General features: G+C 49.7%; 1 non-coding gene across 1 annotated transcript; it reads right to left on the bottom strand.

Moving 5' to 3' along the window:
* Positions 1-9,019: 9,019 nt before the first annotated feature.
* On the bottom strand, positions 9,020-9,159 carry LOC117875675. The gene has a single exon (XR_004645315.1). It is a non-coding gene; the product is annotated as a U4 spliceosomal RNA (small nuclear RNA).
* Between the last annotated feature and the right edge of the window lie 12,939 nt (positions 9,160-22,098).

The raw sequence follows: 22,098 nt of genomic DNA, 5'->3' as shown, positions 1-22,098 counted from the left end.
CAGCTTGCTTCAGTCTGGCTCCTTTCCATCCATGATGGTATTTTCTGTCTTTTCCATAAAAGCTCTTTTTAGTACCTTTGCATCATTCATTGTACCAGATGGGGGATCTTTTTGGTCCATCCAATCTAATTTTCCTTGTGGGCTACTCCCCTTCTCTGGAGCATCTCAGACTTCGAGCCAATGCAATCAGCTACTCCGTGTCTGAGCTGTACAAAGGTCCACGAGCCAAATTCTCTTCTCAGCTCCGCTGGCGCAACCCCAAGGACAGTCGAAGGGCTGCGTCCGTGCAGCTGCGAGCACCATTTGGCCCCCTCTGGTTTGAAAAATAACTTTAAAGCCTCAACGTCCAAACGTTATTTTCTCCTCCGGGGCAGAAACCTTTCAGCCCTTTCTTGCTTTTGCAGTTTTGACAAGGACCATCTCCACAGCACTGTTCCAAGTTGCTCAACAGTTAGTGGTTCAACTTCACTCTGGAGCAGATGCCCAAGAAATAACTTAAGGGCAGATTTTGCCACCCTTCAGATGTAGTCTGTGCCTAATGTGTGTGTGTGTGTGTGTGTGCGCGCGCAGGGGGAGATGGTGTGTGTGTGTGTGGGGGGGGAGGGAGCAGGGGGAGATGGTGTGTGTGTGTGTGTGTGTGTGTGTGTGTGTGTGCAGAGGGAGGTGTTACAAGGGGTCACACAGAATAATCAACTCAAGGCTACTCCGAACAGTCCTTATAGCAAGAATTCCACTGTCAGCATAAGAAAGGGAAAGCCAATGTGTTCTGCGACTGAATCAAATTAGACAGGCTAATGGTGCGGTCTTATTGTCACTGTTTGACATATTTAATCAGTCCATCCAAGACCTGGCTGATCCATAGCTGAAAGAACGGCCGGTGGCAAGCACTGAACCCACATTCTACTGTATATGAAACTCTGTTCCCTATCGGCACGGATTGGAAATAGCTTCTGGAAGGGAAATTCCCTCATTTCTCATTCCCTGGAAGATTAAAAGCGAAAAAAACTACGTTAAAAGTCTCTGCTCTCTCTATGCAGTTGTGTGTGTGAAACAGGTGGGTATTGGTTACATGCATTCACACGCTTTACGGGCTGGCCGCACAGAGGAAGCTTCCTGTTCCAGGTCAGGTGCAGTGAGAGTCTCCGCTAGCGCCATCCATGCCCTTATCTGAAAGGATCCTCTCCTGAAGACCTACGTGTGCTTGCTCAGGGCTGGATCCATCAATGGGAGCCTGTCATTGGATTTCAGTGGGCATTGGATCAGGCCTTCTGATACGGCACTGACAGCACAATGTAAATACACGGACAGGCAGCCAGATTAGCTGGATTCTCAGGGCTTGGCTTGGCTTGGCTTGGCTTAGTGAGCATTGTGGCCAGCAGAGACTGGCTTCAAGTTACTTCTAAGTACAAGTTGCCTGGGCAATGGAACTGGCGTCCCTAAGCCAGGAAATGCAGCGCCCCGTCTGTTTCCAAAGGGGGACGCCTTCTTTCTTCCAGTGCTACGAAGCGCAGTGAGCCAGGGAACATGTTGTCAGCTTAACAGACAGCACGTGTCTCAGGTGGAACAGGACAGGAGAGAACAGATCAGCTGAGCTTGGCCATGCACTCCAAAGGGGCCTCTGCCATATATTCTCAAAGGGGCTCCCCGGTCTTCTGTAGGGGACCTCGGCTTTTCAAAAGGACCCACAAATTATCCAGCGGGGACCCTGTGTCTTGAGACTCCATCAACGAGTGGGTGTGGGGCCCTGCAGATATGGTCAGTCTGGACCACGCTCCACTTTCCTTCCTCCCTGAGACCTGCTCTCCCTGGGGGGTTGGCGGCCATCCTTCCACTGCTCGATGTGCTCTGAGCTCCCTTACAGTACTGTTTCTGCTCCCGCCTTCTCTTCGCGGACACCAGCTCTTGCCACAGTCACCAGTGATCTCCTCCTGGCCAAACTCTGGGGCTCGTTCTCCTAGGTCTCCCAACCATGTTCGGATGGCTCCTTCTTCCTCTGATCTCCCCTTGCCTGGAGCTTTCCTGGTTCTGTCTCTTTTCATTCTCCTTCCTCTCCAGCTGCTCCTTCAGTGGCTGCACACCCTCTTTTCTCCCACTGGCATCTCTCCTGGGCCGTCTTCTCTCTTTCCTCTACAGGTTACCTCATCTGTTCTCAGGCCTTCAGCTGTCATCTCCTCAGTGCGAATCCCAGATCCACCCCTCCAACTCCAGCCTGTTCCTTCTCCCACCTCTGACTATCTCTGCGGCATCGAGCCATGGATGCCCTGCTGCCAGCTTGAACTCAACGGGGCAAAGCCGGGACCCCTTCTCTGCCCTCCCCAGCCTTCCCATCTCCATCACTGCTCACAGCAGCTCTCCCTTCCCGCTCCCCCATCACCTGTCACTGGGGGCTCCTCTCGCTCTTTCTCCCTCCAGAGCAGGTTGGTGCCAAACCCTGCTGGCTTTTCCACGACAACCCCCCTATCTTCTGTCCTTCCCTCCCCATTGCCCTGGGTAAAAGTCCTGTCCCCAATGTGGTCATCTCACCCCTTGATGATGTCCATCCCCTCCACTCTGGCTTCCCAGACACCCACCTCACTCCCCTGTGGAGTGTCCAAAATGCTGCTGCTGACTCCTTCATCCCCCTCACCACATCCCGCCCACCAGGAGCCCCTTCACTGGCTCCCCTTCTCTGCTCTCGGCCCTGCCTGCTCCCTCTCTTCGTCTCCTCATTCCATACGCTGCATTCCCACAACAGACGGGACCTCCAAGGCCTATGTGACTCACGAAATGGTAGGGACTTGGCCTGAAATACGCCCCCCAACCAAGCCACCCTCTCCCCAGCCCCCTTTGTATCCTTCTCCTACTCCCGTCACATCTGTCCCCATGCTGCTGCTTACTCTGGGGACAATCCCCAACTCCTCCATCCAGGAGCTGCAGCGCCTCCCTCTCATGAAAGCACACTCCTTCCACAAAGCCGTCACCTTGCTCTGACGTCCCCCGCAGCCTCGGTTCACAGCGCCACCCACGCTCCATTTGGCCCAGATCCTCAAAGGCATTGAAGCGCCTAACTCCCGTCAATGTTCCTGGGAGTTAGATGCCCAGCTACCTTTCAGGATCTCCCTTTCCAATGCCCATGAGAGTTAGATGCCTAAATACCTCTGGGGATCTGGGCCTCTGCATCTGGCATGTTTCTGTATGTCGGAGTTCGGCAGTACAATCCTTGGGGCAGAGACTCAGGGCCTGATATTAGTTCCACAAACACCAGCATTATGCCACTGACTCGTATGCCTGATTTACACCAGTGTAAGAGGAAAATCAGGCCCTGCGCCTTAGCAGAGAAGAGTGATGATAATTTGCCGAGCCCGAGATGCAGCTCAATCAAATGCATCGTTCACCTTCTCTCTGGCCCCCACCTTCCCATTCATAGACCTCGTTCATTCAACTTCTAGTTGTGTAGTAGGTGCTGCAGCCTGAAATCTCTGTCTTTTTCTCTGCACTTGTGGTTAAAAGCTCTGAGTTGGCATCTTCTCCTCTTGCTCCATCGCAGTCAGCCCCTGCTCAGATGACAAGGTTGTGCAACAAAAACCGTGTGCTAAAATGAGAAAACAACACAAAAGGCCTAGCTGTGCAGAAAGGCAGCTGCTGTGGTTACAAATAAAACCTCAGGCCTGCGCTGGAGGAGAAAATCAAGTGAAGAGGAAACGAAAGACCGATGCAGCAACAAGGGTGGGGTAAGGATGTTCTCCCCTGTTCGTGCTCTGAGTTAGGTGAGTGATAAACAGAAACTAACCCCTGCTCCTGTCCCTTGATCCTTTCACTCTGCCAGGAATTGTTTGCCAAGTAATTTCCAATCCTAAAGCACTGTCCATCCAAGCATTAATTCTCTGTCTCTTTAAAAAGGTGGGCCAGGCTCCATCCTCTTTGGGATACCCCAGGCAGGCTTCATGGACTATCCAGAGGGCTATTTTTGTAAGTGACATTGATAGAGGCGAAATGAATGAGAAATCTTCTGCAGGCAGAAAGAAAAACATCCAGGGACAGATTCTGCTCTGACAGACATCCACTGGGATACCACAGGGTAAAAGGGAAGGTAGCATCTGCCCTGGAAGCTTTTCCTTGGTGCTGATTGCAGCAGGTGTCTCGCCAGTACTGCAGAAAAGAGTTCTCAGGTATTATATTGCTCTATTGCACCATCTGGTGGCCAGGCGGGGATTTCCGGTACTATGATGGAATGAATCTCTGTGGCCTGGATGGAAAACAAATCCCAATGAAACCTTAGTTTATGCTGCAGACCTCACTGGAGCAGATTCACCCCCCTCTCACACCAGTGACCGCCATGTAGTTACTCCTGATTGACACTGGGGTAAGTGGAATCGGAATCCAGCCCCGCTGGTTTGAAACCAGCTAGCCTGGCTTGTTGCCACGTGATGTTCCGAGGTGCCAGGATTTCACCCAGCGTGCTTGGGGAACGGTGCTGTAAGCACATGCCAGACGGAGTTAAAGCCCTCATTGTGAGTGTGGGGAAGAATGGAGTTTTGATTTAACCTAAGGTACTAATATGGCCCCTCTTAGAATATCAGGCTTGGAAGGGACCTCAGGAGGTCATCTAGTCCAACCCCCTGCTCAAAGCAGGACCAATCCCAAAGACAGATATTTACCCCAGATCCCTAAATGGCCCCCTCAAGAATTGAACTCACAACTATGGGTTTAGCAGGCCAATGCTCAACCCCCTGAGCTATCCCTCCCCTCTCGTATCTGAGCATCTCACAATCTGTACTGGATTTGTCCTCACAATACCCCAGGGAGGTAGGGAAGTGTGACTATTCCCATTTTACTAAAGGGAAACTGAGGCACAGACCCTCAAAGGGATGTCGGTGCCTAACTCCCACTGATTTCCTAATGACCTTTGACAATCTGGACCTAGGTGACTTGCCCGGCGGCACACAGGAAGTCTGTGGCATAGTAGGGAGCTTTTCCTGCGTCCCCTCAAGTCCCAGGCTAATGCTCTAAATATTGGACCATCCTCCCACTCACAGGATCAACCACCCTCTGAGCATGGTGCCAGAGCTCGTGTATCTGAGGGAGTTCCTGCAGGGGTGCTGCACATGGTCACTACTTGGAGGTAGCAATGGTCCCAGGGAGTGTGGAGTGGGAGACCTAATTGCTTGCAAAGCCAGTTCGCTTTTCGTTATGGTGCGTAAGGCATCAGTAACAGACAAGTGGTGCTCCTGTTACCGGTCAGTCAATGAAATCAGGGTTTCCTGCTGAGAAAAGGTCTGTGTGGAGGTAGCAGAGAAACACCTGCAGCAAGAGGTCATCAGGTTACCTTCTCCCATAGGGTGGCTTCCTTCCATAGAAATATGTGTAATTAGTGATATATTTATTATGTAACTAACCTGTGGAACTCATTGCCACAGGAGGCAACTCGATTAAGCAGTTTCAAAAAAGTATCAGACCTTTAAATAAACGAGAATAACGTCTGAAATTTCATTAGCCAGGACTCCATTTACAAGGGCAATCCATTTCATTGTTTGGCTCAAGTTGGAGTCCTTTTGGGGTCAGGAACAAATTTCCCCTGTAGTCCAGTACTCCACAATTCAGAGCACTTGAGGATGGGATAGGGAGGAAATATGACTTCGTCTTTACTACCTAGTGCTGGTCACTGTCAGAGATAGGATGCTGGGCTAGAAGGACCACAGTTTCTATGGGTATGCCTACACTGCAAAGAACCTTCCGTGCTCCCCTTCCCCTGCAGCACTGAGTCTCAGCGCCCAGGGCAATTGACTTGGGCTTGCAGGGCTAAAAATAGCAGTGTAGATATTTTGGCTTGGGCTGTAGCCCGGGCTACAAGACTCTCCCCACTGCTGGGTTTCGGAGACCGGGTTCTAGCCAGAGCCTGAGCATCTACACTGCTATTCTTAGCCCTGCAAACCTGAGTCAATTGACTTGGGCTCTCAGACTGGGTGCCGGGGGTTTTTCTTTGCAGTGTAGAGATATGTTCTTATGAGATCCCCTGCAAGTGCAACTGAAGGTGTGATGCCTGCATGTTTGTGCAGGGAAAGAACATCTAACTCTGACTTCTGCACTGTGAGATGCCAGGAGCAACTGGATTGTATTCCACCAAGCAGAAAGAGTGACACCAACTCAGCCTGATGGGACTTGTTTCATTTGTAGGCCCTCAGTGCCAAGATATCTGCGGGCTTAATAGTGGAGCAGGTCACTTGCACAGAGAAAAATAGCCAATCCCAATCATGCAAATACTCCCATCCCCTTCCTAGGCGCCAAAAAACTAAACGTCCCCTGCAAAGTAAAAACGATTCATTCAATGAATAATTGTAAATGCGGACAACCAAAAACTCTGCTTCCGTGTTGAACTGGCTGGGATGAAATAATGGCTGTCTGCAACAGCTAGATTTGGTCAGCAGAGGGAGCTGGTTCAAGATACTGTAGTTTCATGGGTTTGATTTTATGTAGTGGTTTCCCAACACAGCTGCTACTCTGAAACCTTAAATACTTTGCAACTCGGTTAAGCATTAAATATTAGGATAAGGAAAGAGAAATTAAGAGGCGTTCAGCTGAGACTTGAAAAGAAAGGCTGAATCAGTCTCTGATTCAGCAAAGCACTCAAGCACGTGCTTAACTTTAGGCATGTGGGTAGTAAGTAGATCTGGGTGAATTTTTTTCAGCAATAGTACATTAGTTGACAAATGCATTTTTCAGGCTAACAAAACAATTTGCGAATTCGGGTTAAATTTGGTGAAAAGTTTCAGACAAAAAATGGATTTTTTCCCCTGAAAAAGTCAGAAAGGTTCGTTTCCACCCTTTTGAAATGAAATGTTTTGACTTTTCATTTCAGATGGATGATTTGTTTAGAAATTTAGCGATATTTCTTTAAAAAAAACCAAAAACCCTAAAAGGTGAAACTGCCCAAAGACTAAATGAACAAAAACTGAAAAAAAAAAAAATGTTTTGGTTTTTCATTTTGTGGGAATTTTTTTTTTTTTCAATTTGAAGTGAGGCTTTTGTTTGTTTTTCATTTTGGCAAGAAAAAAAAATAAAAAATCGGTTTCAGGTAAAAATGAAATGATTTCCCCCCCGGATTTTTAAGTTTGGCCCCTGAAATAAAAAAATCAATTATCTACTCAGCTTTCATGAGTAGACCCATTGATTTCAATGGGAGTGCCACATGGTTCAATTTAAGCATATATTTACAGCATATTATTTGCTATATTGACGGTTCAGTGAAGCATAGAGATTCAGGCGAAATGTAACATCTGGAGCTGGACAGCTTTATAGCCAGCTTGGGTGAGAGATATAAACGTATCTTGTTTAACTACAAGGTACGTAAGATACGTTTTCCAGATAGGGAAACTGAGTCAGAAAAACATTTAAGTGACACGGGCCCAGTTATATATCTAATCTTCTTGTGTTACCATTGTAAATTCCAAAACATGCCAGAAACATATTACCGTTCCTTATAGTAGGGATGGAGTTTGGAATGTGTTCAATACACACCCAAAAGCCTTTTGCTTGTGAAAATAGCAGGATCTTAATGACTCTGCAGAAGGGTGCTGGAAATCTCACAGGACAGACTTTCTAACAAGGTATCTGGCGTTTCTGCTTCCCAAACCAGCCAGAACTGGGAAGTTCAGAGGTATCTTTCCCCAGCTCCAGGACACACACAGCCCGTAACCCACTGACATTGAGAAGAAAAGGTGTAGGGTCTTGTGGAAGGGAGGAGTGTGGTCTAGTGGTTAAACTGGGGACTGGAAGTTAGGACTCCTGGCTCTGTGAATGACTCTGCCACTGGCTTGCTGCATGACCTTGGCCAAATCACTTAAAATCCATGTTTTATGTCTCAGTTTCCCTATTTGTAAAATGAATCTTGCCTACCTCCCAGGTGGAGTCAGATTAACTCTTAAGGCCCAGATTTCTACTGCATCCCTCACTCCCACCAAGGAGTACCTTACTTCATACGTGGGCCCACTGATATGTATGGCAAAGTGCTAATTAGTGGGAGGAAAGGTTGCAGAATCTTAGCCCTTAGTGTTTGCAAAGTATTTTAGTAACATAGCTCCCTTTTGCATCTTTCCCCTGCTCCGTCCCACTGACCTTCCCGGCCAAAGGTGATTGCAGACTGCAAAACAATTCGAGACAACCAGACGAAGGCACTGGGACGTGCTGGGAAAGAAAGGCAAGTTGTTTATGCCAGAAAATGAATACACATCTGAAAGGATCAGCCCTGACCCTGCCCAACATGTTAGGATTTTTGCTGATCTCCGTATACATGTAGACCCAGTGTAGCCTCTCTTTGCGGAGATATTCTAGGACTCAAAAGCCTTTGACCTCCTCAGTCTTGGCTTCTGAGTGAGGTGGGTCACTTCTTCCTAGGGGGTCCGGTTGGTTGGCACTGGAGGGCCGGAGCTCTCCCTGAACGCCTGTCCTGAGACGCCGTTTGTAGCTATATCAGGGAAGCCATTTGTCCGAGGAGGAAGCATTTCGACAGCGGCCAATGGCGGAGCTGCCTGGGAGACCGGAGGGTGTCAGGTCAGGAGGGAAAACAGGAAAATGGCAGGAGATAAGGGAAAGTGCCGGGAAGAGAATGTAGAAGAATAAAGGGGAAAAGGGGCAATGGAAATGCTGGCTTCTTGCACAGCAGACATCGTGCCGCTGGAGGAAGCAGCCAAGACAAAGACAGCTCCAAAACCGTCTTCCTTGGCGGGTCAGAACAACAAGCCCCAAACAACAAAGTGCTCAGGGCTCCACTTACATGGCAAGGGAGGGGGTCTGGGGATGCTGAGGCAGCCTGACCCCCCCGCCCCTCCCCCCCGGTTGGGATCTCGTCAGCTCCCAAGGTGCCTGAAGAAGAGACCTCAGAGAATAGCCTGGGGTGAAATGGTGGTCGTGAGTCTGTAGGTGGCGCCCTTCACACCGAGCCATGGCCACAGCACGGCATCGTTCCATGGAGGTGCCATTGGGTGCGTGAGGCGTTGTGTAAACCCAAGGGCCTCGCTGCTTGTGCTAATTAAATATCCCATGGCTCTTTATACAAGAGTAGGCAGGCGTTAGCCCTGGTGTCTCGGCCAGATTCCATCCTGGGTAATGGGAAAAGTTTTCAACTAGCAATAATCACGCCTCAGATTAACCTCATTGGCTATGATACTGCCATGCTACTCTGCCTTTCACAGTTCCTGCTGCAAATCCCCAGATTATTTTAATGACCTTCCTCCTTTCTCCATCACCGTGGGCAACACCAGCATCCTGCCTGTTGCTCAGACCTGTAAGCTGGGCGTCATTTTCAATCCGGACCTCTCTCTAAGTCTTCACAACCCAGTTCTCACTAAATCCTGCCAGTTCTTGCTGCATGACCTCTCTAAGATATGGCTTTTCCTGTCCATCCACAGAGCAAAAACTCTCGTCCAGGCCCTCATCAGCTTGTGTTTCAGTTACTGCCACATCCTTCTCTCTGGCCTCCACAAATGCAGTCTTGCCCTGCTCATCGCCTTTCAGAATAGTGCTGCCAAGATCGTGTTCCTAGCCCCTTGCTTTGACCATGTCACCCCTCTCTCTGCATCCCTCCACAGGCTCTCCCTTCTCTCTCACATCAAACCAGCGGTGGCTGTGGGGGGATTGAAGGGGATATAGCCACCCCAAAATTTGTCTTACCCACCCCCCCGCCTACCCATAGCCACCCCATAGCAACTGCCACTCTCCAGCCACCCAGCTGTGAAGGCAGAATGGAGAGAGGCGGCTGCTGGCTGGATGCCCCGTTCCAGCAGCAGCAGAGAAATAAGACCAGGTGGGAGACTGGGGGGCCTGAGAGTAGTCCCCGGCCCGTGTCCCCGTCCACCGGGGTGCCCTGCCCAGGGCAGGTGGAAGGTCCAGGGCTCCCCACAGCAGCCCGGACTGACCCGCTTTGGCCCAGGCTCCTAGACACCATCCCTCACAGTCACTGCTCCCTGAGGGCTCTGCCGTCCCCAGAGCCAGGTTCCTCCACGTAGGCAGCTCTTACCAACGGAGAGCAGCCAGCACCCTGCACTACCCAGCTCTGGCTTCTGGCCTGGCCATGGAGGGAGTGGGGCCACCGAGGGGGCAGGGCCTCGTGGCCAGGGGGGAGCACAGCTCCCCCATTTTGCTGTCTGGCCCACCTAAGCCTCCCCGCCGGGAAGAAGCTGGCGTTGCCCCTGCATCAACCATAAGCTATTTATTGTCACTTTGAAGGCCCTTCACAGTCACTGCCCACCCTAGCTACCACCTCTCATTCACTAGCGAGATGTCGACGCCCACTTCCAACTGGCCCATGATGCCAGCCTCCATCTTTATGCTTTCTCCCAGGCTGCCCCTCATGCTTGGGGAACCTCCCCATAATCAGCCACCCCAAATCCCTCCTTAAAACTCTCCTTTGCCCAGACACCTACGAAATCCTTGAGGACAGCTGGCGGTGTGCTGAGACCACAGCCTGATTCCATGTGCCCCTCCTGCCTATCTGTATCCCTCTGTCGTCTCTTGTCGTAGAGTGTAAATTCTTTAGGGCAAGGGCCATTTTTTTGTTCTGTTTGTACAGCGCCAAGCACAATGGGGTCCTGGCTCATGACCGGGGGATCCTAAGCACCGCACTAATAGAAATAATAATAGTAATAAGCATAATCAATGATATTCTTCATCACTGTCTTTCAGGATCTGTTGTGTAGAGATGCTGGGCCCTGAGAACCAGCTGCCACCCAGCAATGGAGGCAGCAATTCCTGTACACAGATGCTAGTTTGAAAGGTGCATTGGTGTCTTTCTGGATGGGAAACACGGATAGAAGCCACCACACTCAGTGGGTGTTTGGTAAATATGGATCAATGAACCCCAAATACCCACATCCTCCAAAATTCATATGAAAAATCAACACCTGGCTTTTACAGAGGTTTTGGAGGTTCCCCTGGGATGCTTGTAAAAGGCTCTCAAAGACGTCAGACCCCGAATCAAGCTTTACCTGTATGCAATTGTAAAGTACTAATACTAAATCCAAATCTTGGCTTAAGCAGTGGAGACGGGCCTGGCGCTCAAAGTTTGGCCCCAGCTTCGGGTCTGAACTTTCTCCAAATTGGGGTATTGCAATTCCAGATTTTGATAGGGGCCCATCCTGATTAATAAGTGTCCAAAAATTTAACCGAATCACACTGGAAGCTCCAGGAGTGAATGGACCTTGTTTCACCACCCAGACGCCATGACATTACTCTAGGCTTTCAGGAGAAGAGGAAGGATGGTGTCCTAGGACATGGCTGCCCCATAGCACCTCTTGCAGGCCAGGTGTGGCACAGGTGGCCCCCTGACTCAGTTTCCCTCCAGGAAGTTGGTCCCCCTCTGGCCAACTGATAAAAAAATGTAACCCCTTCCAGGGTAGAAAATGCCCAACTAAAGCATCTCAAAAAAAAACAAAACCAAAAAACAAAAAACAACAACAGAGCAGTCCCTCTGCCCTTCAGAGCTTTTCTTCAGCCCATCCTTGGGGTCCTGTTCCTAGCCTGTGCTGAGCTACCTTTGAGTGCTAGTTATCTAACCCTCCTTAGTCCTGCCCCATTAGGCTGGAAGCAGCTAATTAATAATGGCACAGGTATGGCTGGCCTTATCTCCCCCTTAAAGGGGCTAGTCACCCTGTGGCAGATGGTCTGGTGGTTAGGGTGCTGACCTAGGACTGGGAAACCCTGGGTTCAATTCCTAGCTCTATCAGCAACTTCCTTTGTGACCTCGGGCAAGCTACACAAGTTGGTCTGTGTCTCAGTTTCCCATGTATTTAAACTTAATTATAATTTATGAGGTGCTCAAACAATGTGCTAGTGGAGCCCCCATTATTACCTGAGTGGATTGTGATCACACCTAGTGCTGCCCAGTTTCATGATAGAGGGGATTGGGGTGGATGCAGACTCCCTGGCTCCACATAACATCCTGCAGGGATACTAAGGGCTTGATCCTGTGCACACACCAAAGCACTAGCAACACGCCCATTGGCTGCAGAAGGGCAGGATCCCCACCTTAAGCACACTGCAGTATACATGGCTCAGAACTAGAGGGCTGTCAGGAAGGAAGGGTGCGCTCTAGTGAAGTTGCGTGCTCTAGGATCCACGCAGTGAGCTGTGAAACACCCTCTGAGCTGGCTGTCTAACTGTGACAGATTGGCAAGCTCAGTTTAAAAGCTTATTTCACCTTAATGATATAAAAAAAAAAAAGTGACTGTGATTATAATGACAAATCGTTCCTAGCACGGGCCTGGCCAGACCAGTTCAGACCCGGGGTCTATCTCGTCCGGTATCCCATCCCCAGCACCGGTGGCTTCAGAGCAAGGTGCAAGATGCCCCCTAGTGGGCAGTGTTGGGATAAACTGCCCCCAGGAAAGTTTACTGCTAAGTGTAATGCCTTGAAGCAGGGGGGATTTCTATCCCTCCGCGTGGATGTAAGTAGTATACAGCCTTGTGCAAGCAGGCCCTTGGCAGAGGGGTGAATGTCACCCAGAGGCAGGAAATAACCAGCTCAGGCACCGTGCTGGGGTGTATCCCAGATGAAACATCCTGTTCACTAAAGCAGGTTGGCTTTCGTCCTCTCTCTTTCAATACTGCCTCTGCTTAATGTCACCAGACTCTAGTTGCCGCAGGCAAGGATTGCGAATGGCAGGCTGGCTTTCCGGGAGAGCGTCTTAGCCCTTCGGAAAGCCACACGAGGCTGGGTGGCCTCATTGTTAGAGCAGGGGACCATGGAGTCTATGGTTCTCTTCCCAGCTTGGGGAAATTGCTGTGCCTCAGTTTCCCCATGTGACGATGAACCTTCCCTGAAGGGGTGCCAAGGGTGGCTGTTCATGATGAAAAAAGGCTGGATCCTGCCTCACTGGAGTCAATGGTGAGGGTCGGCAGTGACATCCACATCACACAGCCAGCCGTGTTTTTCTTCAGGAGCTTGACAGACAGCTGGGATGAGTCAAACTCTGGTGTGAGCAGACCGGGGGTGGGGGAGGGCTGTTTTCTGAATGGACATTTGTCAGCGTGTTTCTGTCTGGGGCAGTTATCTGTGTTGCTATTTCAGTAAGTATGAGTGGAGCCTTCCCCGGGTCTGTGCCAGACACGGGAGAGGAGTTGGGGGGAATAAAGGGGAGGAGGGCTCTTTGTCGTCAGAAAACTTGAGCTCCTGCCAAGGTTTCAGCCGGTCACGGAGATAGCGCCGGTTCTCTGGAGACGGGCCTGACCTCGGGGTCGCATCTTGGTCATTGAGCAAAGTGGGATCAGTGACAAACTGCACATTAGTGGTGATAAGGGCCGGATAACGGTAGCCAAACTCCCACGGCCTCTTCAGGCATCGCTCAGGCCCATTAGAGATGAGGGAGAGGAGAGGGGGCAAGCCAGGCAGCCAGTCTATGGGCGCTGTCATTACAGATCCTGTCCCAGACCGGTGTTGGCCGAATTCTTGTCTATTTATCTTCCTAAGGGCTTCCATGCCTGGTGGGGAGGGGAGGTACCTCCTTGTTAGGGCTGCTTAGAAAATGGGTATTTATTCCACTGGCAAATGTTGCTGTAAACGAATATTCGATTTTCATTAACATTTTCAGTAGCAAATGAAAACTCAACTCCCTCCCCTCTTTTTTTTTTTGCCATGAAAACCGAAAATTTTTGACTTTAGGCCAGAAGCTGTTAAATTTTCAGCCAACCTTTTTTTTCTTCCAGTTTTTAGTTTTCTGACGCAAGCAGAGACTTCTGTTTGGTTGAAAGCCCAGTTTTCTGTAACAAAATCTTTTGACAGCAAATTTTTCGACCAGCCTAATTCCTCGTATCGAGGTAGATCAGGCCAAACTACTGTTGAGTGCAAATAATAAAAACACTTGGCATTTTTGTTGTACCTTCCATCAGAGGATCTTAAAGCTTGCCCCAGACATTCATGAATTTCACTTTGCCTCATCTCTGTATAGAATGGAAGCTCAGAAACCTTGGCTTAGAGATGGGTGAGCGGAATCACAGAGTAATTAGGTGGCTTGCCAAAGCTCACGCGGCAGGTCAGTGACTTGGAAGAGAGTCACTCCTGGCCTTGTGCTTTAAGAACATCTTTACTCCCCCAGCTAGCAAATAATTCTGAATACGTGTCGTATATTTAAAAAAAAGTTGCCCAGGCTGTTTGATCCTTTACCGTTGCTATCACATAGCCGGCACCGATTGTCCTGTTGTGTTCCTGTCAGGGCCGGCTCCAGGCACCAGCTTAATAAGCAGGTGCTTGGGGCGGCCAAGGGAGAGGGGCAGCATGTGCGGCAACTCGGGGGCGGCAGGTCCCTCACTCCCTCTAGGAGCGAAGGACCTGCTGCCGAACTGCCGCCGCCAATCGCGGCTTTTTTTTTTTTTCCCCAATTGCCGCCACCGGTTGCGATTGTGATCGTGGCTTTTTTTTTTTTTTTTTGCTTGGGGCGGCAGACATGCTGGAGCCGGCCCTGGTTCCTGTTACGCACAGTCCACTCAGACAGGCTCAGCCCAGGCATGAATGAACTGAGCAAACCTGCCTCTAGTGTTAGGATCGTTTTCTGGGCCACACGCATTACACTGGGGTATTCCTGGTCAGCTCATGCAGTAAAGTCACCCATTGTGTTCCCAAAGCTGAAAGGCCTATGTATAAAGCACATATTATCCACAGCTAGTTTGCACTAGGGTTGAATGAATGGATGGGACTATTTTCAAAGGGATGTGTTTGTGATTAAGGCCTGGGATTTGGGCAATCTGGATTTGATTCTCAGCTAGGATGCACACTCCCTGTAGGTATTTAGGCACCTAACGCCTATTGATTTCAGTGGGAGTTAGGTGCCCAAATATTTGTGATGATCTGGGCCCTAACCGCTCAGTTTTCCCCTAGTAAAGAGGGGATAATACTTCCTTTCTCCCACCCTTTATCTATCCTGTCTATTTAGATTGTGAGAGGCAGGGCATGTCTCTAGGGCTGGATCTCATCCGGGGCCTCTAGGTGCTACTCCATGCGCTCCTGCCCCCTCCCCAACATGCTATAAAAACTCCAGGGGGGTTGAAAATATTTACCAGAGCTCTGCTCTGGACAGCTCCAGTTGAATTTAAGCCCTGATTATAATGAATAATACTGTTCTGGGACACAGGAGGACAATTTTGCTGCTCCGAGGAGTCTGGTGGATAAAGAGAGACCCCACCTTCTTCACATCTCTGCGGCACGAGAATACAACATATCTAAAGGGCATCTCCTGTCATTCGTGCTAGAAACATTAGGGGAGACACCGGTCACAGCTCCATAGCTAGTGTCGAGTTCCACTTTGGAACCTCACCAGGAATCCAACCTCTTTGTTATGCATGAAAAATACAGGGTCCCCTGCCCAAGTTTCCAGCATGTACTCTCTGAGAACAGAATGCATTTTCTGAAAATGTACAAATAAATCTGTTACTTAGCTCATGAGCTCATATTACTGGGTCCTTTCATGATATTAACGGGTCCTAGGGTGACCAGACAGCAAGTGTGAAAAATCGGGATGGGGGTCGAGGGTAATAGGAGCCTATATAAGAAAAAGATCCAAAAATTGGGACTGTCCCTATAAAATCTGGACATCTGGTCACCCTAACGGGTCCTTTAAGAAATTGAGCATCTGTGTCAGCCATTTCATTGTCCAGAATGATCTCAATAACGGAATAACACAAACTCTTCAGATTTTTTCACATAGCAAAAAGTAACTGAAATCTTGTGCGCAGACTACATTTGAAAAAATACAGTTGCAATTGTTGTATCTAATTATTTTAATTGTCTTAAACAGGCTATAGAGAGGGTCATGTCAACAGCTCAGGTAACTCGTAAGTGAGGCAATTCTGATAGGAGAGGCAACTCAGCCAATCACCACACCTCCTGTACAACTAATTTGCATGCAATGATATTATTGGCTGTGATGAGTCAGTGAGATGAGGGGGACTGGACACATGTCATGAGTTCTCACTGGTAGATGACTTGACTCAGCTGTCACTGTGTTTAGACTTTCTGTGTGTGCTTGCTATCTTGGGCATCAGTTCTTGAAAGACTCCTTGTGGCACTCTGCTATTGTTCCAAAACCTGCCAAATCAGCATTGCTAGGGGAACTGAGACAAGAGCACAGGGGAAGCTCTGAAAGCTCAGAGGGGAAAAAGTATGTTAAAAGGTCCTTCAAAATCAGTGAAATCTAATCTAAGACCAAGCACTAGAATGCCATAATCCAAAATGTATGGTCATTGCATAGTATCATGACAGGGCAGAGTTAAGGTTGTTTGGATGCCTTATCTCTGCATTTCATCCCTTAATATGTTTTGATTTCATTTAAGTGTAACCTTAGCTGTGAATTCCCTGGCTTTGTAATGCTTGGTTTTGTGATAATAATTGGTTTTCGGATGATTTTTATCTTTAAATCACTGATACACACTCTCAATCTTAATTCCACCTTAACATAATTTTCTGTGTTGGAACAGAAGCATGAGGTGGGAAAGACCTTTTAGCTCATCCATTCCATTGTCCTGTGGGCAGTCCAGACTTGTCTCCCCACAGCACGTCTCTAGTGCATTTGTAACATCCCAGACGAGATGGATTATCAGATATGAACCTGAGATCTTTAGTACTGCAGCATCGATCCTTATTCTTGCACAAAAGGATTTTGTTAGCTACAAGCAGGAGTAGGCTGTTATCCTCTAGAAGCCAAACCACTGAAGAGGGATGCAACAAACACTTTCCAGTGAATTTCATATGATCCAGGACTTCTGGAAAATGGCTCAAAACATGGGGTCCACAGGTTCACCACCTTTTTCTCACTCTGTGTTTCCCTAACATAGATGTCATGTTATGTCTCAGCGGCTCCTTTGTGTTGAAGAGACTTTTATCCCAGCTTGTACATCACATCCTGGAAACTCTCTAAAGTAGGGCCATGTAACTCTATAGCATCTCTGTCACGGGTGGCAGGTATCATAGGCTGGGGGAGGCTGTGCCTCTCCAAACAGCCAGGCGTGGTCATGCCCACACTCCATCCACAGCAGCCCCCCCCCCGCTTCCACTTGGTGTGGCTCCAGTGTCCCCGGGTGGTCCTGCCTTGGGCCGCGCTGCCCGCTCTCCCGGATGCTCCGGGGCTGGGGAGGCTGTGGCCGCAGGGGGTGGGGGGCAAGTGGGGCAATTTGCCCCAGGCCCCGGGCAAATTGCCCCACTTGCCCTGCAAGCCCTGGCCGAGAATCCCTTCCTTGGCTACTCACCCAGCAGTGGTCCGGGTCTTCGGTGGCATTTCGGCGGCGGGGGTCCCTTCAGTCGCTCTGCATCTTCGGCAGCATTTTGGCAGCGGGTCCTTCAGTGCTGCCGGAGATGCAGAGCGAGTGAAGGACCCGCCGCTGCCGCAGACTCAGCGTGCTGCCCGGTGAGTACAAGCACCGCAGCGGGTGGCGCCTTTTTTTATGTCCGCTCCCCTGCTTTGCCCCAGGCCCCCTGAATCCTCTGGGCGGCCCTGAATGTGGACAAACTGGAGAGAGTTCAGAGGAGAGCAACATAAGGGATACCAGGTTTAGAAAACATGACCTATGAGGAAAGGTTAAAAAAACTGGGCATGTTTAGTCTTGAGAAAAGGAGACTGACGGGGGACCAGAAAACACTCATCAAATATGTTAAGGGCTCTTACAAGTGTTCTCCAAGTCTAGGACAAGAAGTATTGGCTTAATCTGAAACAAGGGAGATTTCAGTTAGCTAACTTTCGAACTGTAAGGATAGTTAAGTACTGGACTAAGTTACCAAGGGGCAGTTGTGGGATCCCTGTCATTGGAGATTTTAAAGAACGGGTTGGACAAACACCCCTCAGGGATGGTTTAAATTTACTTGGTCTTGCCTCGGCATGGGGCTCTGTACTAGGTAACTTCTCGACGTCCCTTTCAGTCCTAAATTTGTATGATTCCGTGATTTGTAATAATATTAGAGTGCTTTGCACTGCTAGACTTGGTGCCTTTTGTCTGATGATCTTAGCTATTAGAGCTCAAATCTGGCCTGTCAATCAGCCCCCCCCACAATGGCATTCCTTTGGATTAAATGGGGACTCTTTACCCATTACACTGCCTATACTTGTGGTACCAACTAAGCAGTGTATGATTTCCATAGGCCTAGCCCAGCTTGCAGGCTCCTTTTCTTACCTTCACTCTCAAAGCGTGGCACACAACACACACAAATACATGCACATCCGCATGCAGTCCTATGGCCTGTGCTGTGCAGGAGGTCAGAGTAGATGATCAAAATGGTCCCTTCTGGTCTTAGAATCTCTACCACACACGGGTGCATACCTAGCCCACTGGTCAGTGTGTGTTACAGGTCCCCCCTTCTGTTCCTGATTCACAGAAGAGATGAGTCTTGTAGACCTGCAGGGGCGCCTGCAGCCCTATGCAGGTCATGCACACTGCATACCACTGGTATTGGCCAGTGCCCGGGGGCCCCTGTTTGAGAGGGACCCCCACCTAATGGAATTGCAGTCTGGTATGCCTGGTCACAGCCCCACACACTGAAATTTGGCCTGGTCGATGGGCCAACATGATGGAGGAGTTGGCAGGCCAAGCCTGAGTGGTGCCAAGCTAAGTAAAAGTGAGAGTGGTTCATAAGAACGTAAGAATGGCCATACTGGGTCAGACCAAAGGGCCATCGAGCCCCATATCCTGTCTTCCAACAGTGGCCAATGCCAGGTGCCCCAGAGAGAATGAACAGAACAGGTGATCATCAAGTGACCCATCCCCTGTCGCCCATTCCCAGCTTCTGGCAAACAGCTGGGTGTAGCATGTGGAAAACTTCAAGGGGAGCCCCTGGCACCCACGCCAGTATGAAGTGTTAGCTCAAGCTGTAACTTCGCATGCTTTTAGCTCTGAAGGTCCCCAGTGCAAGCCCCACAGTGTCAGCCAAGCTGGTGGCCACCACATGAAGATACCCACATGCATACACATTTCCCTACCTTTTGTCTTACGTGTGAAATGGGCCCCTGTTCTAACCTTAAATCTATGTCAGGTGATTAACTACCCCTGTACAGCTGCACTCAACCCTCAGGCAGGCAGTCACCCGCAGGAGACACTGTTAATGAACTGTGCCTGAAGTCCATCAGCTCCCAGCAGATAGCAGGGGCCCGGGCGCTGCCCCTGTGCAGGGTGACTGCTGGAGCAGCGTTGCGGCGTGTGGGGCAAACCACCCATCCATCACCGAAGCACAGACGTGACCTTGCCGCCTTCCCCAGTCATTCGCCCTCCCCACACTCGCCACTAGAAATAACCAAGTCATCCTATTGGCCTGCACGAAGAACCTCCCCTCCCATGTGCTCCGTGCGAGGAGATGTCTGCCGCTCAGGTTCAGATGCCCTTTGACTGTGGGTAATATGTGAGAGATTGCCTTGTCATACAGCCCAGCCGGCACCCCCCACCCACCAGCACATGCCCATGTCCTTACAAACACAGCAGGCACCATTCATAGCCGTCTCCAGCTAGCCCCCTTCAGGATTCCCGGGGCAGCATATTCATAACTGTCCTCCTGGGGGAGATAAGCCTCTTAACATTCCAGCAGGGAGCATCTCAGCTCTCCCCTCGGCTCTCAAAGAGGTTATTTATTTCTGTGATTCCCTCACAAATTACCCCGAGATAGTGCAGCCAAACCGCCGGCTTTGAAGTAAACCAGAGAGGGCTTCCTCGCTATCTTTCCCGGTGAGAAGCAGCCTCTGGGGCTGGGATTTCTGCTTTATTTAGAAACCATCGCTTGCTTGAAGGGGGCTGTGTTATAGCCACCTCAAACGCTCCTGTCAGTCACCTGGCGCTCTTGCCCGCCTCACTCTGAAGGGGAGGGGAGAGATGTCGGAAAATGCCCCCAAACCTTCACTATATGGCTGCATATACCCAGCAGTGTAGGGAACCCATCCGAAGGTGTCCTCTGCAGCATGGTCTGGTGGCTAGAGCTTTTTGTTTGTGGGTCAGGAGATTGTTCTATTCCTGGCTCTGCGGCGTGACCCTGGGCAAGTCACTTCACGCTCTCTGTGCCTCTGTTTCCCCCCCAAGCTTTGTCTGTCTGGTCTGTTTAAATGAAAAGCTGCTCAGGGCAGGAATTGTGTGTGTCCAGTGCCAGTCACTGGGGATGTGGCTGGAGCCTCGAGGTGCGACGATAAAAACAACTCCCACCTCTTAACCCCCGCTCCACGATTTGCAACGAAACTAGGTTCACACGCTGGAGGCTACATTTTCTGTTTAGGCACCGAAAATGCAGCAGAAGGGCAAACCTTTCCTACTGTGAGCTGTCGATCTTCTGTCATAATTATTAATCATTATAATAATAATTATGATTTCATTCTTTTTAAGCCGGTCTCATGGTTTTTGGGGGCCTAACACGTGATAGGTGAGCACTCAGGGTTGGCAATACTACACAAGACCCATGATATGACTGACTTCTCTTTCGAGAGACCAGGTGGGTGAGGTAATAGCATTTATTGGACCAACTTTTGCTGGTGAGAGAGACAAACTTTCGAGTCATACAGAGCTCCTTCTTCAGGTCTGTGTAAGCTCGAAAGCTCGTCTTTCTCACCAACAGAAGTTGGTCCAATAAATAAAATTACCTCACCCACCTTGTCTCTCTAATATCCTGTGACCGGCCCGGGCTACAGTAAGACTGTACACAACAATGGATGACTTCTCTTTGCCAGGCAACAGACTTAAAATTATTGAGTCCAGCCTGCAGCCGATGTTCAATTGGTAATCGGGAGAAGTGTGACACCTATTGGTGGCTGGAGGTTAGTGCATCAGGCACTTCACACATGAAGGACTTAAGGCTAGGCTTGACCGGAGTCTTCTTCTGTGTTCTATGTACACTCAAACGACGTCATGACTGGTGTAGATGACTAGATTTATTCAGAGAAAGACAAGCAGAACCAACTTAACCTCTGTGCTTCTGATCCTCATCCGCAAAATGGGGATAACAACACTTGTCTACCTCTCAGGGGTGTGGAGAAAGGACTTATGGACAGTTGCAAGATGCTCATAAGAATGTAAGAACAGCCATATTGGGTCAGACCAATGGTCCGTTTAGCCCAGTGTCCTGTCTTTCAACAGTGGCCAATGCCAGGTGCTTCAGAGGGAATGAACAGAACAGGCAACCATCAGATGATCCATCCCCTGTCGTCCAGTCCCAACTTCTGGCAGTCAGAGGCTTGGGAGACCCAGAGCATGGGATTGCATCCCTGACCATCTTGGCTAATAGCCATTGATGGTCCTGTTATAATTTTGGCCTTCACAACTTCCCCTGGCAAGGAGTTCCACAGGTTGCGTTGTGTGAACCTGCTGCCTATGCATTTCATTGGGTGACCCCTTGTTCAGATCCTACCATGCTAAGCGTGGGGCAGAATATAAATTGCTAGACAGGCAGGACCACTTTAACAACAGCAAATGGCTGTGCACTGTGTCTGTGTGCATGCTATTGCTTTCTGGCCATTGATTTGGTGGTTTTTGTTGCTATTGCCGCCTTTTCTCCCACAATCCTGCAGAGGTTTTCTTCCTCCCACTGCAATGACAAGAACTTTCTTCCTGACCCCGGCAGGTGTTAGCTTGCTGCCCCTTGAGGGCAGCTTGAGGGTTGATCAACCTTGTAATTTTAGCCCAGCCAGTGTGGCTGCAGAGGCTGTCCTCATTTACATGGGCTCCTGATTGGTTTTTAGAAGCTCATTAAGTCACTTAGCAGTTCAGGAGAGAGGCATTTGTGTCTGCCTTAGCCAGCAAGTCAGCTGTCTGAGCTAACTCACTAAATGACCATGGGATTACTCTGATCCCATATCCGTTTTCTTTGGCAGGGTAGGGGATGTCAGAGCAGGTGAGGGGAAGTGATGGGTGCGCATCCGTGCCCCTGCCTCCTTCCCACCTGAAAAATGTGCCCCTCTCTAGCCCCTTCTCTTCTTCACAGCGATAAGTCAGCCCATGGAAAAAATGCTGTCACGCTTATCTCATTTCCAGTGTGTGTGAGTCGCTGATAAGGCGGGGGAGGATGCAGATCTGGATAATAAAGCCTCATGACAGCTTTTGCGTCAGCCCCAGACGCAGGGATCCAGGGCTGCGTGTAAGTGGCCCGACATAGGATCAAAGCACCCAAGGTTCTGAGCAGGT

This window comes from Trachemys scripta, chromosome 3, assembly GCF_013100865.1.
Source record: "Trachemys scripta elegans isolate TJP31775 chromosome 3, CAS_Tse_1.0, whole genome shotgun sequence".
NCBI classification, from domain to species: Eukaryota; Metazoa; Chordata; order Testudines; family Emydidae; genus Trachemys; species Trachemys scripta.
This window is presented reverse-complemented; position numbering and strand designations above follow the sequence as displayed.